This window comes from Bradysia coprophila, unplaced genomic scaffold (genome assembly GCF_014529535.1).
Source record: "Bradysia coprophila strain Holo2 unplaced genomic scaffold, BU_Bcop_v1 contig_232, whole genome shotgun sequence".
Taxonomy (NCBI): domain Eukaryota; kingdom Metazoa; phylum Arthropoda; class Insecta; order Diptera; family Sciaridae; genus Bradysia; species Bradysia coprophila.
In genome coordinates, this window is record NW_023503493.1 from 16,197,329 (window position 1) to 16,211,620 (window position 14,292).

At 33.5% G+C, this 14,292-nt stretch overlaps 1 protein-coding gene and 1 long non-coding RNA gene across 2 annotated transcripts in view; both read right to left on the bottom strand.

Moving 5' to 3' along the window:
- LOC119076987 overlaps positions 1-14,292 on the bottom strand; it is a 90,465-nt gene that overhangs the window by 63,440 nt on the left and 12,733 nt on the right. The gene's annotated exons all lie outside the window — the stretch shown is intronic.
- Positions 1,576-12,350, bottom strand: LOC119076998. The gene is made up of 2 exons (XR_005087730.1): positions 12,316-12,350; positions 1,576-1,812 (listed from the first exon to the last, which is right to left on the bottom strand). It is a non-coding gene; the product is annotated as an uncharacterized LOC119076998 (long non-coding RNA).

Genomic DNA, 14,292 nt, shown 5'->3' on the forward strand with positions numbered 1-14,292 from the left:
CAATCCTTTTCCAAAGAAATTCATTTCTAAAAGTCAAAATCCGCACAACGACAACATCTCGCAAGTTTAATCCGAATTCCCCAATGGCCACCAGCCGAATACTCGATTGTGACATAAGACCAAATCAAACCAGACCATCGACCTTCTTATAGTTTTATCAAATCAATCAGATTTATTAGGTTAAGGGGTATTTTGGTATCGTGATATGATTCCGTACATTGGATAAAGTACATCAAGTATTCTGTGTTGTAAATGGTTTCACATTCACCCCAACACATTGCATATATATGACGAATATCTCAGATAAGCAGAGGAAGTCGAGTATCATGGAAAATCAATAAGAAAATGTTAGATGAAAAAGTGTATTCAATTCAAAGGTTCGGTTATTTATATAGTTCTTTGGCGCTGAGTATAAAACTTTAATTCAATTCTACGTGAATGCAACGCAACCGATACGATTCTTTGCCAGAGTATACGCTTCTAAATAACAGCTTTCCGTGTGATTTTTGAAATCAGTTAATTTATTAAAATTGTAAATATTTACAACCAACTTTGCCAAATGCTGAACAAACTGCAATCCAGATGCAGAGGAAATTTTCAGTGTATCTCGTTGCTGAAATGTGTAATTAAACGAGCTTTATTGGCGTACTCAAATAGTTTCATTAACTAAATAAACTCGTACAAATTGAGGATTATAATGCAAATAAAGGTTGAATACTCAGACCAATTAATTTTTAACGAAGGTAAGTGTTCAATATTCATTTTCACGTTGTTTAGTTAAATTTTAAAGCACAGCATTCATTTTAGAATCATCAAATAATTAGTTTTAATTCCATAACAGAATTTACAGCATCAAAATTGGGTGCATTTTTGTCATCCCTACAGTTATGCTCAATGTTCCCGTTGCAATAGTAACTTTTGATGGTGAAATGAATGTGCAGACGGATCTTGCCTGGCGTCTAATTAATTGTTCTAAAGTTTTCGTTTTGAAATGTTGAAATTTTATAAAATTGTTTTGTAGAAGTTTTCGTAAATATTAAGTGGGATTTCAGTTTAAGGCTTCATGGTTAATTTAACTCTCACAATAAACTACGTGGAAAAGAATTAAATAACGTGGCAGTGGAAGAAATGTAAATGAAAATTTGTCAAAATCAAAGGAACTTTTTAATTTTCAAAAAGTCACTCAGATATCTACTGCAAACCATTTGAAAATGTTTTTCTGTTGCGAAAAATGGCACCAAAATGAATGCTCTGGGCAGTTGCAAACATTCAAGATTCGTTATGCACGCATATTGTTACACGTCAGTGTAAAACAGCCTCGATGAAGCGAGAATGTTTACTTCAGTGAATTGAAATGGTAGTTTTTCTAACGCAAATGAAGCTAAATGCGGACCGAGAGCGAGTTCTTGAATGCAATTTGCATAAGCTAGGAAACTGTGATTAGTTGCATTCAAAGTGGATTCCACTCAGTGGAAATAGTGTGAGCACATTAGTAACTCTTCCATCTTCAGTTGTCATCTAAAGTTTTTTCTGATTGAATTAGTTTTGAAATCATACAATTGTTAAAAGTTTCCAATGTGCAGAATGAGCACCAGCTGAATATCACCAGCTGATCTACTAACACACAATTTTTGTGTGGTAAACAATCAAAACAGATTCTTCACAATGTGTTTACTTCAGTCATATGTGTTATTTGCGCGCATAGATGACGATAACGTAGAAATGCACTGTTTGTAGGTTCTCTTGAAATTGTTTACAATACAAAGTGTTTTTGTTCGTACACCAGCTGGTGATATTCAGCTGGTGCTTATTCTGCACATAGGAAACTTTTATCAATTGTATTTCTATTTTAAATTTTGCCAATTCTTTAGAAACGGACCGACGACAATAAAGAGAAGTGATGAACAAAATATGTGCTAAAACAAATGAAGTAAAAGATTTTTTTTCAAACACTAGGAAATACTTGAGAAGCGACAGATTTAGTGGCTATTCGTTTGCATGTTGATGGAGAAGGCTCAACTTAAAAAATTATAACTTATTTGATTAGCTTTGACGTGAGATCGCAGGTAGATTCTATAGAAAATAGTATTGTTACTCTTAAGATTCCGTTGAGTTGTAAGGCAAATTTCCATTTTAAACTCAATCGATGAAGGCCACAAGGGAGTACGATAGATAAATTTCTGTGCCTTAGAATAATAATTCGACGTATTTGGTCACTGCACCCACGATCGAAAAGTGATTGCTAAGAAAAGCTGAAATTGTTGTAATGTTTTTGTTTTGTTTTTCGTCTCATTATGATCCTTACGGCATAGAAAACGTTGTTCGTGACTCGTGACGAAAGCAGAATTTTTTCAGGACACGTCTTAAGCAGACTAGTAGTAAAAAATTCTACTTTTCGTCACTTGTGACGAAAAATACTATTTTCAAAATTGCTATCGCCTGATCTATTTAAAAATACGACTTGTTTTCAATCCCCCAAATATTAAACAAAACGGAGTTAATGACCTAAAAGCTCTGAATAATGGAGCTGGTGCATCAATAATTTATTGTTTAATCCTTAAATTTAAAAAATTTAATCAAATAAAATCTGATGCAATGATATAGATTCATAGCAAAATATAAATATTTTTTTAAATTTGAATAATGAAGGCCAAACATAAATCATAAAAAATGTGAGTCAGCAACGGTTTGCACAATGACAACTTCTAATAAAAAGATCAAACTCAATTAGTGAATTGAAATATGATGTGGCCAAATAACAGGAAGTGGTTTCCCGTTCAATTAACTTTGTTTTCCTCTCCAGATACAGTTTATCTCTACAAAAAAAACCATGGCACTGAGATTGCTCATGTCTGAACGAATTATTATTGAACACTAAACATTTTTGTAATTTTTTGTTCATTTCAATGTTTTTTTGTCAGTAGCATAACGCCCCAGTTCAATACCAAATCTATACAATTTTAGCTCAATTCATTCACACACAATAATCTTGGAAATGGATCGTTAAAAATAATTAAGATTTCTTTTTAAAAAAGACTTTTTTTTTCTTCTCATTCGTTCATTTTTTTCTCTACTTTATTTTATTTTCTAAGAATACCGAAATCTATAAAATACGGTCGATTAAGCAGAAACTATTAAAAGGGGAGTTTATTTCCAACCAAAAAAAAAGGAACAATATAAAAACTACTTCATTTACTATTACATTGTATCCACGAGCAGAAACATCGTAGTTTATATGTTGGATGTTGGTGGTGAAGCATATAAAATTTATGTTTTGTTTAGTATAATGGAAATTTTACGATATATATGTATTTTGTGTGAATATGTTCGACAATTTTACAGGATACTTACTATGCTCTCATGCTCTCATACAATGTTCAATATTTTTTTTCTTCCACTTCTTCGACGTTTCCATACATCGCTTACGGTTAAAATATAAAATATCTTTAAAATATTTTGTGAACGAAAAACACATCCGAACTGAAATGAAAACTAAAAACCCATTTTATGGTATTGCCTTTTCTTTCTGTGTTTCAGCAGCGAAGCCTTCAAGACTGTGTGTTAACATTTTACGATATAAAACTTCAAATAGTTAAATAATAAGAAATTGTTTTAGAGTTTTACACCGAGCAAACCGCCTTGTCTAAATGACCAATTCATAAGTTTTCAAACACATACACACACACAAAATTGCAATAGTTTGTAAGAAAAGTTCAGTTTTATAAAACGGAAACAGAAAATATAAAATTTGAAGGACTTGTGTAAGTGAATTTGAATAAAGCAAAATCGTTGCGTTAGAATCGGAAGTTAGCTGTGAAAATTATGTATTTCTTTTAACAAAACTAACACCAACGGAAAACTTTACCGACGAAGAAAAGTAGAACTTCGTCACAGAAGAGAAATAAAACTTCATCACCGAAATGGAAAAACTAAAAATGGAAAAAAGATAATTTCCAACCAGGGATAATTGTATGCATAAAAGGAAGTGGTGACGTCATTTTAAAGGATGTTGCCTTTTCTCTGTTAGTAATTGCGACTTATGAGAGTGAGCTTAATACAATAAGCATCGAGTAGGAAGATGCGGGAAAAGGCAATAAAAACGCATAAGATTCTATTCAGTACAATTAGGCCGTGTGTCACCGCACATTCTTTAAAAGAATTAAAAAATTCTCAAATAAGTTGACATTTTTAGTCCGAACATTTCTGACAACAAACTTGATGTAAGCCTACACGCCAAATTTTCCAATTTTCAACAAACTAATCCTCGCCGAGTTAATACTGCAAAATACGAATACGACATACAATTTGTGACTTGGACTTTGCCAAACAAAAACAAATTGACAATATAATAGCATTTCAGTTGATCGCTAACAAAAGTCGAATACACACAACATTGTCCTACAAGTTCACCACACTAATTTTAACTGAAAGCCAGACTTCCACTTCCAAGGTCTTTAGGCAATATATACCTTGCGCTTTGCGTATTTGTGGGGAACATGCAAAAGTTCATCACAGTAGGCTATTGAACCCACTAAAATCTAATTTTAAATCGCTAGAATAATTCCATAAATCGAAATGTGATACTAAGAAACCACGTGTTTCAATGAGTCCTGGGAGCGATCCTGAAGACATGGACCTAATCTTTTTGGGCTGAACGGCGTACTTTCGTTCACTTTTCCAAGCCCTCTCAAGAAATATCACTAAATAACTAAAGAAATCCAACATTACATCTACATTACACATTACATTACACATTGCACATTACATTACATTACATTGTAATGTAATGTAATGTAATGTAGCGTTACAAACTGCATCTTTGATTTCTGAAGCCAATCGGCGAGATAAAATTTTTTGGTTTGCGAACTTTTAAAGTACTCACAAAAGTTCACCAAAGTGCGCTGCTGAACCCAGAAAAAGTTAAGCCCGACTGTCTAGATTCGCTCCCTGAACCTTGCAATATTACGTAATATTACGTAATATTGCAAGGTTCAGTGAGCGAATCTAGCTACTAATACCCAACTTTTTCTGGGTTCAGCAGCGCACTTTGGTGAACTTTTGTGAGTACTTTAAAAGTTCGCAAACCAAAAAATTTTATCTCGCCGATTGGCTTCAGAAATCAAAGATGCAGTTTGTAACGCTACATTACATTACATTACATTACAATGTAATGTAATGTAATGTGCAATGTGTAATGTAATGTGTAATGTAGATGTAATGTTGGATTTCTTTAGTTATTTAGTGATATTTCTTGAGAGGGCTTGGAAAAGTGAACGAAAGTACGCCGTTCAGCCCAAAAAGATTAGGTCCATGTCTTCAGGATCGCTCCCAGGACTCATTGAAACACGTGGTTTCTTAGTATCACATTTAGATTTATGGAATTATTCTAGCGATTTAAAATTAGATTTTAGTGGGTTCAATAGCCTACTGTGATGAACTTTTGCATGTTCCCCACAAATACGCAAAGCGCAAGGTATATATTGCCTAAAGACCTTGGAAGTGGAAGTCTGGCTTTCAGTTAAAATTAGTGTGGTGAACTTGTAGGACAATGTTGTGTGTATTCGATTTTTGTTAGCGATCAACTGAAATGCTATTATATTGTCAATTTGTTTTTGTTTGGCAAAGTCCAAGTCACAAATTGTGTGTCGTATTCGTATTTTGCAGTATTAACTCGGCGAGGATTAGTTTGTTGAAAATTGGAAAATTTGGCGTGTAGGCTTACATCAAGTTTGTTGTCAGAAATGTTCGGACTAAAAATGTCAACTTATTTGAGAATTTTTAATTCTTTTAAAGAATGTGCGGTGACACACGGCCTAATTGTACTGAATAGAATCTTATGCGTTCTTATTGCCTTTTCCCGCATCTTCTAGGCTGTGCGAGTAAGACGGACGTGAACATTTTTGCTCCGTAAATTCTTTAATAAAATGTATATTTATTCCTTCGATTTTTTATGTTTTCGCATCAAAAACGTTTCGAAAGTATGTTTTACGGGATCGCGCTTCGGATAATTTAGGAATTGATCCATGTGCAGGAAATTTGTTCATATTTCAATGACAGAAAAATTTTGAGCGCAAGCAGTGAAGCTCATGAAGTTGGCTCATATCACCGCTGCGACGGCTTAGACGCACCAGGCAAAGGAGATGTCACGCCAATGACGCAATAACCGATTCTGTCGTAAAAACAGTCGTAAAACGAAGTGAGGACAGGTATCTATAGAATGAATGAAGAACAGCGAAGTAATAGCTGACAAATGAGCGATCCAACAATAACTTGTACGGCTACATTAATGCCATTCGTCATATTCCTTGGCATTTAGAAGGAATATCAATGGGTTCACCTCCCTCATTGTCGACAGCTTGGTTCTTCAACGGTTTAATGGGCCTGCGAAGTTCGTAGGTCCAAATGGGGCAGGTGCATTTTTCAAGTTAATGATAAATCACATTGGAATCGGAACCTATCAAGATTTTCTTACCACACTCGAAGTGCAATGCGAAAAATAAAGTCAACCGTGGACATAAGTGAAAAATCATTAATGAAGGAACGATGTATGAGACAGGACGACTATGACAGGAACTAAAAAGGTACAGAGTGTAACAGTATAAGAAAAGGTAAAGACAAGTGGAAAAGGTAATTGATGAAAGATGAAATTACATAAAGTAGCTAGTCCGACCACATAGATCGTGCGACGGTGGTTGAGTTAGTTGAGTGTCTGTGGTATATAAGGAAAAAACTAGACCAGAGTGATGTGCCCTAAAGTCACGACATTTAGTTATGTGTGCTTTGAACAGTATCAAGGAGAACGAAAAGGGGGGATTAGGGTATGACTCACAATCATGCTAAAGTCCTCACGTACAATGGTCCCATGGGATCGCTTACAGGAGCACGTTTTGGTTACTCAAGTCAAGTCAAGTCAAGCTTAATACAATAAGCAAGGACGGCTTTTAGCTTGAACACCTTTTCTTGGGAATTTGCAAATTAGACGAATAGATTCTTTCGAATGGTAAACCGATTCAACCTTTACTACCACTCCTAGCGTTAACTGCCTTTATGAGTTTACAAAATAATTGAATATCAAAAATAGTACAAAACCTAGTCCGGGTGAATTTTGTTTTATTTTATCGTATCGAATCCATTATTGTTCCGTTTCCCGTTTTATATATCAATGAAAACATCAATTTAATTCGTAATCGCCAAGTATTATCGTTTAACATGCCTAATGCTACAGAAATGTTATTGCAAAAGAAAACTCTGAAATGAAATTAAATTCAATCAAATTAAAATTAATGACTAATTTAGAGTAAAAAAATATCTTGTTTCGTTCGTCTGTGTAGATATATTTATTGCTTTCGATCATCGTTTTCAAGAAGCAGAAAATATTATTTTATCATAGTAAATAAATACTCAAATAGCTTAACAAAGCGAGCCAATCATTCTCATATATAAATTTTAAATGAGAAGTCTTTTCAATTAATTTCAATTAAGGGACTTTATATGTTTCTCAACAATATTGATGTGACTTGTTCATGATGTGTTGTGACTGTGCTGGTTAAGAGCTCATTTGTCTTGTTATTTTGTGCTGGCAAATAATTATGATCTTAAATTCAAAGAGTGTTTTTTTTTCGAAGAGCTGGAATGAAAAGAACTGACTAATTTTATTGTAGACGTAGACATTAAGAAGACAAACATTTTGTATAATGAATTCGTTTGCTTACTGTGGCTGGAGAAATTAGGCTCTATTCAATACGAATATTTTTCTTCAATTATAATATTGGAATTAGCATTCAGCATCATTGATTTCAATATTTGGTTGTGAGTTACTAAGTCTCAAAACTGGACGGGTTCAGTGGTTCGCATGCATTAACCGGAAGCGCAATCGGGGCGTTCTTGGACAATAGTGTTTTTCGCATATGCGTGTTTTATCTCTGAGTGTTCGAAATATGCTAAATGGAGCAAAAATAGTCGAAGGAGGTCTTGAAAACGCAAGAAGAATATGTTCTATCACATGGTACTCTTGTCGAACACTACATACACCAATACCGTCACACCCAGGTGATTTTCCTCAATAGGAATCACTTAATCACTTTTACTCATGAGCTACAGTCCAAATCATTAGAGCACCTGTTGAAATAAATTGACCAAATCAATCGACGCACGGCATCTTGCTGACAACATAAATCCCATAAAAAATGTTCCCGTACACACGTATTGGTTCTGGATAGTACAGTTATTCAGGATAATCCGTCACAGAACAAATTATAGATCATCGGATCCACTTAATTCAGTAGTCAAACCTTAAAACAACGCTCAACTGTTTGTGGAATGTGTTACCAGAAATTCGTTCCGGAAACAAGTCAATGCCTTAATCTCAATTTGAAGCGGTCAGTAACAACTCCCATGACAAGTAAAGTGAATTATGTCATGAATTTTCTTTATGTTTCCGATGTAAACTTTTGTATTTACTATGATTTTGTCAGTTACATCTTTGTAACCATTTGATAAATAAATGGTAATAATCAATAGTATTAATTTTACATGACTAGGGATAAAAAGATGAAAAGTAGAGTTTTCGTGTGAATTTTGTTGATCCGAGGCGAAGCCGACTTTTCATTTTTTATCCCGAGTTATGTAATGGATTTTACATTCGCCTTCCATCGAAAATACGACTTTAAATCGAATTCGCATATTTAGAAAATGTCAAAATGTTCACCGCTAACACATAGACAAATTTGTAATCTCTAGGGATGAAATATTGGAATTTGTAATCTCTAGGGATGAAATATTGGAAATTGTTAACCTAGAGTTAACAAACTGGAAAGCGCCGTGTATATGATACAAATCGATCATAATTGTAGTAGACATAGCAAACTGAGAGACTTCTCTCTCTTCAAAAACGAATGCTGTCAAGAATCGTTGTCGTGTTGTTGCAATATTTTTGTGTGCTATTGAAGTGATCGACATATTTTGTGTATGTTTGGTGCTTAGTTTTCGATTAAATTGATAATTTTTGGTGTTTTTCGTGATTTTCGATGAAAGGCGAATGTAAAAGCCATTAAATGACTCGGGTCGAAAAAGATTTTTAAAAATTCTCGGTGTATGTGTGAGCCTCGAGGGTATTGTAACATTCGAATGCGATTGTGAACCTCGGTAAACCTCGGTTCACAAACACGCATTCTCATGTTACAATACCCTCTCGGTAAACCTCGGTTCACAAACACGCATTCTCATGTTACAATACCCTCTCAGCTCACACATACACCTCGAATTTTTAAAAATCGTTTTTCGACCCATGTGATTTAAATAACTATTACATGCTAAGGGCGTCGAAAGTAGTGCTTGAAACATGAAAAGTACGGTTTTTGACGCATGTAGCATGTAAAAATTATTTGCTTTTAGAAACCGCTAGACATCTGTTATCTTTAACGACAATAAAAATAAGTGGTAGGCTCTGATTGGTGCTATTTTATATAGTAAAATAGATGTTCTAACAAATGAGGTAAGAGATTTCGCGAATAACTTAACAAGAGCACGAATAATTTAAAAAAATGTTTTGTCACTAAAAGGATTGTAGTAAGGTAAAATATATTCCAGCGACGGAATTTTAGGCTTTACCAATGGAATTCCTTCTTGGTAAATATTGGTAAATCGAGTTACCAATACGCTCTACTAAAACTAAATAACGCTCGAATATTACCATCCATTGTGGTAATGGTGCTTGTTACAAATGTGTCATAGCGATATGAGCCGAGTTCTACAACGACATCACTCCAGCTGAATCCGGATTTCGGTGTTTTGAGCCTGGAATGTTGTCATCTATTTTAAAGTATACCGCAACACCTACTGTATCTCAGCAAGTTAAATGGAAATAGAACGTTTGTTGTCGCGTTTAATTAATGTTAAGAAATGGCATACTTCAATACATACTTCAATCAAAACTTGCGATAACTGATTTGCATGTGTGTTACCAGCAACTATGTACATTTGTTTAAACAAATTATTTAAATATTTAATTCGTTTATACAGTCAAGCTAATAACTTTCCAAACTAATTTTCAAAATAATAACGTGAGAGCAAACAAAACTTTGTGAACTGCAGTACTATGCTTATCGATTGTTGCATTTGAACCACCTCGAAAATATTGTGTATATTATAAATGGAATATAGAGAGCAGCAGCAGAGCAGCATATTATTAATGTAATGTTTTCGAAAGAAAACACAAAATATTATAACACAACAACCGTAATGCAATTTATCTGTATGTATATAATGCACTTTAAAGTCTTCAGCAGAAAATGCTTCCCATTTCCTCAAAACATAAATGAATGCAAACAGAGCGATATACAATATGCATATTTAAATCCCGAAAAGTTTCCGTATATAAATGCTGAACAATTCGGGAAAAACAAATCGAACATAAATATTCATAAGTTCGTTAAATCTGGTGCAATTTGATTTTGATGAAAATGATATTGCATTTAAATAGTTTCTTTTTTATGAAATACAGTATACCGAGACCTTTGTTGTATATCATAACCGTGGACGTGTCTCCGTCACTAAATGAAATTAATCAGAACCGAGACAACTGTTTTAATTAACTTTATAGCAGACATGTCTCATCACAAAAGTGAAATCAATTAAATTCTGCAGAAGGATGTACGGGTTGGACATTTTTATGTATTATTGACTGCTTCCATTTAAAGCGCTTCAATCTCAACGAATACAATAAAAAAAACGATAAAAATAGGAAAGGTCACAGTATATTTGAGAAAGTGCACACTGTACTGTTTGTTGCTAGAATCAATGTAATGTACACCATATGTGCAATCAAATCAGCAATTTGTTAAAGTCTTATTTTCACTCAGCACATCCTACCACTTTGTTTCGGTCTAGCCACGCACTCAAAATATAATCAGAAATGGTTAACTAGCATATAGGTCTGTATAGAGGAGAATGGAAATAAACTGCCCGTAATAGCTAAATAATTTTTGTAACGAGCCGTTCTGTTTATGTTCTGAAACACGTGTTACTGAAATTTTTGTTTTGTGCTGCGGAATGAAATTACAATTTATAGCAGCGAGGAAAGAAATAAAAAGTACTTGCGTTGCTGGTGGATGGGATATCTATGTGTATATAATACCAAAACAAATTAATAATTAATACAAAAGCGTCGTCTATTTTAAGCATATATAAATAAGAATATGCTTTCAAATTCTCATACTTTATTCAACGGAACATATCAAAAATTTTGCTACCATTTTCAAGTATCATCACGAATAATAATTATATATAACTTCTCTGCGAGCACATGTAAGTATGATAGACATTATATGGATATTTATATATGGAAACCATGTTAAACCGTAACAAAATTCATTTCAACTGTTATACATTTTCCCCATAGTACATTGACGTGTATTGGTATGTACCAAAGCTAATACATTTTCATGAATTTTTCATCATTTTTCGTAATTTTATATGATTTTAAGTTTACTACTATCGCCGACGTATAAACTATTTTTCATGAATAATATAACAGACGAACAGATGAACCATAAAGTTAAGGAATAAATGTTAACATTCCTGTCATAATAACGAACATGTACTTCAACTCGATATATTCTCATATTTCATGATGTATCATATAGAAAAAAAAATGTGGAAGATGTTTTGTTTATTAATCCTTACGTTGGGAATTTCTTTTACAATTTCATAAAAATGTACATTTTACCATCACATTCATGTTTTGATGATGATGATGATGATATTTGCACTGCATACAAATTGAATTACATTTGCTATTATTAATTTGGATTAGCTCGCTAAGATTTTCGTGGGAAAGTTGGTGGACAATTGTTTCTTAAGAAGAAACGAAAAAGTATCAACAATTTAAGATCAATCTAACAGTAGAGAGTTTAATAAAAACATGATCTTTGCGTAGTGTGGTTTTATTCACATATGTTTTTTGTCGAAGTGTCCAGGTGGTTGGTTTTATATAGCAAAATCAATGTTTAAACAATTGAAATAAAAGATTTTTTATCAAACATTAGGCAACACTTTAAACAAAAGAAGTAGGAGATTTGATATACAATTGTTAAATGTTTCCTATGTGCAGAATGAGCACCAGCTGAATATCACCAGCTGGATCTACTAACACACATTTATTGTATGATAAGCCCTCAAAACACATTCTTCACAATGTGTTTACTTCATTCATACGTGTTATGTGCGCGCATAGATGCCGTTAACGTAGAAATACACTATGTGTAGTGTAGGTTGTCTTTGAATTGTTTTCAATACAAAGTGTTTTTGTTTGTACACCAGCTGGTGATATTCAGCTGGTGCTTATTCTGCACATAGGAAACTTTTAGCAGGAGTTCTGCAGGAGTTCCAGCAATTTTGGAACCACCTGGAGTCGTACGTGAAGATGGAAAATATCCTGATGGACTCACCTTGATACCATGGTCTGCTGGAAAATGTTTGCTATGGGTTGCAACTTGCCGAGACACAGTTGCAAAATCGTATTTGATGAACAGTTCAAGACATGTTGGTTGGGTGGCAAAATTGGCAGAGTATAAAAAGATCACGCTGTATAATTCTTTAATTGGCCAATATCTCTTTGTTCCTTTAGGTTTTGAATTTGTTTCCGAATTAGACAAGAGAATCTCGAATGTCACTAACGAGAAGAGAGCTACGCTTTTCCTTCGGCAAAGACTATCCATAGACATTCAACGCGGAAATTCAGCTTCTGTGCTCGAAACATTGCCGTCAACCCAAGCATTGGATGTGGTTTAATATCTTCTTTCAAATGAGAATAAAAAGCGATAAGTTATGTTTTCCCCTGATTCTCCTAAAACAGGCCAGTTTCCATGGTTCTGGATAAATAGAGTTGGGACATTTTTGTTAAGAATAGTAGCCACTCCATGGGTGGAATTTGTGTCTTGTACAGATACAAATTTAGGAATAATTTTAAAATAAAGCAAACTTTCATAAACTTTTAGCAATTGTAATTACATTCGTCTGCCGTTTCTCTAATGGTATTCGTATAAAGTCCACAAACGACACTTGAATATCATTTCGTTTATCGGAAGTAGCTGGACTGAATAGAGCCTTTTTTAATGAAATATAACGGGATTAAGTGAATCCAGGCATTCATCCCGAAACCGAGGAAAAAATCCACATAGTAGTTAATGACGATTCTATTTTCTTAAATTTCTTGAATAAGAAAAATGTTCCATATATCCTCCCGCCCACGAACACACACACCGAATATGCTTAGACGAAACATTTTTTTTTCGTGATTCCAAATTTTGTATTTGTGATTTAGTAATTTATTAAATTGAAACGATTCCATCGATGAAATTTATGAACAAACTGTGAAGGCAAACCCTATTTTATGTACATAATAATACATTCTGGGGGCTATAAAGTCAATCTTCACCCTCGCCAATTGGAGTATTTTTTTGACCAGCTTCATAATCATCTCAACATTTAACATTGTCCAACACGCAGACAAATACACAAAATACACAAAAGGCAACCGGAATACAAAAGAGATATTGAATTCTAAATATTATTAAATGGGGGATGGTTCTTTCATCTTGTTTGCCTTCTTCTCTTTTTTTTTTCTTTTGGTACGAAAAAGGTCCAATTATTTTCCGAAAGTTAGAGAGATGATCAATTCATGTCCGTATAAATAAAATATGATGGTTTAGACCTATATGTTATAGAGCGATATTACAATTTATATGTTTAATATGACGCTGGTGACTATACGATAATATGAAAGCATATAGTGTTCTGGGAGAGAAGAAGTGGTAGCATAAGGAATAAGCTGCGGATAGGGTTGGCTTTTTTTCTGCCGGATATTAGGTCTGACATTTTTATTTATAAAAGATGTCTATTTTCTTGTATGTAATGTAACTACATTGAATTCATACGAAGTCATCACCCACCCACATAGATAGATGTATAGATGTATGTATAATATACACAACCAGAATAACAAAATGTTATGTTGATTTTTAAGATTGAAAATGATGTTAACACTTTGATCAAATTATTTATTGACATTTTTTTCTCTCATAATATTTCCAATGTGTGCTAGTAAAATTTTGAGAACATGGCTGCATAGAGATGTCGTTGAAATTTAATAAATCTTTAATATCTTTCAATAAAAGACGTTAAAAGCAATTTTTTTCTTGAAAGGGTTTCGGGTTGACTTAATATTTATTTTTCATGTTGAAAGGTTATGTGTGATAATAATTTTACAAATATACTTACACACAATTCAATTTT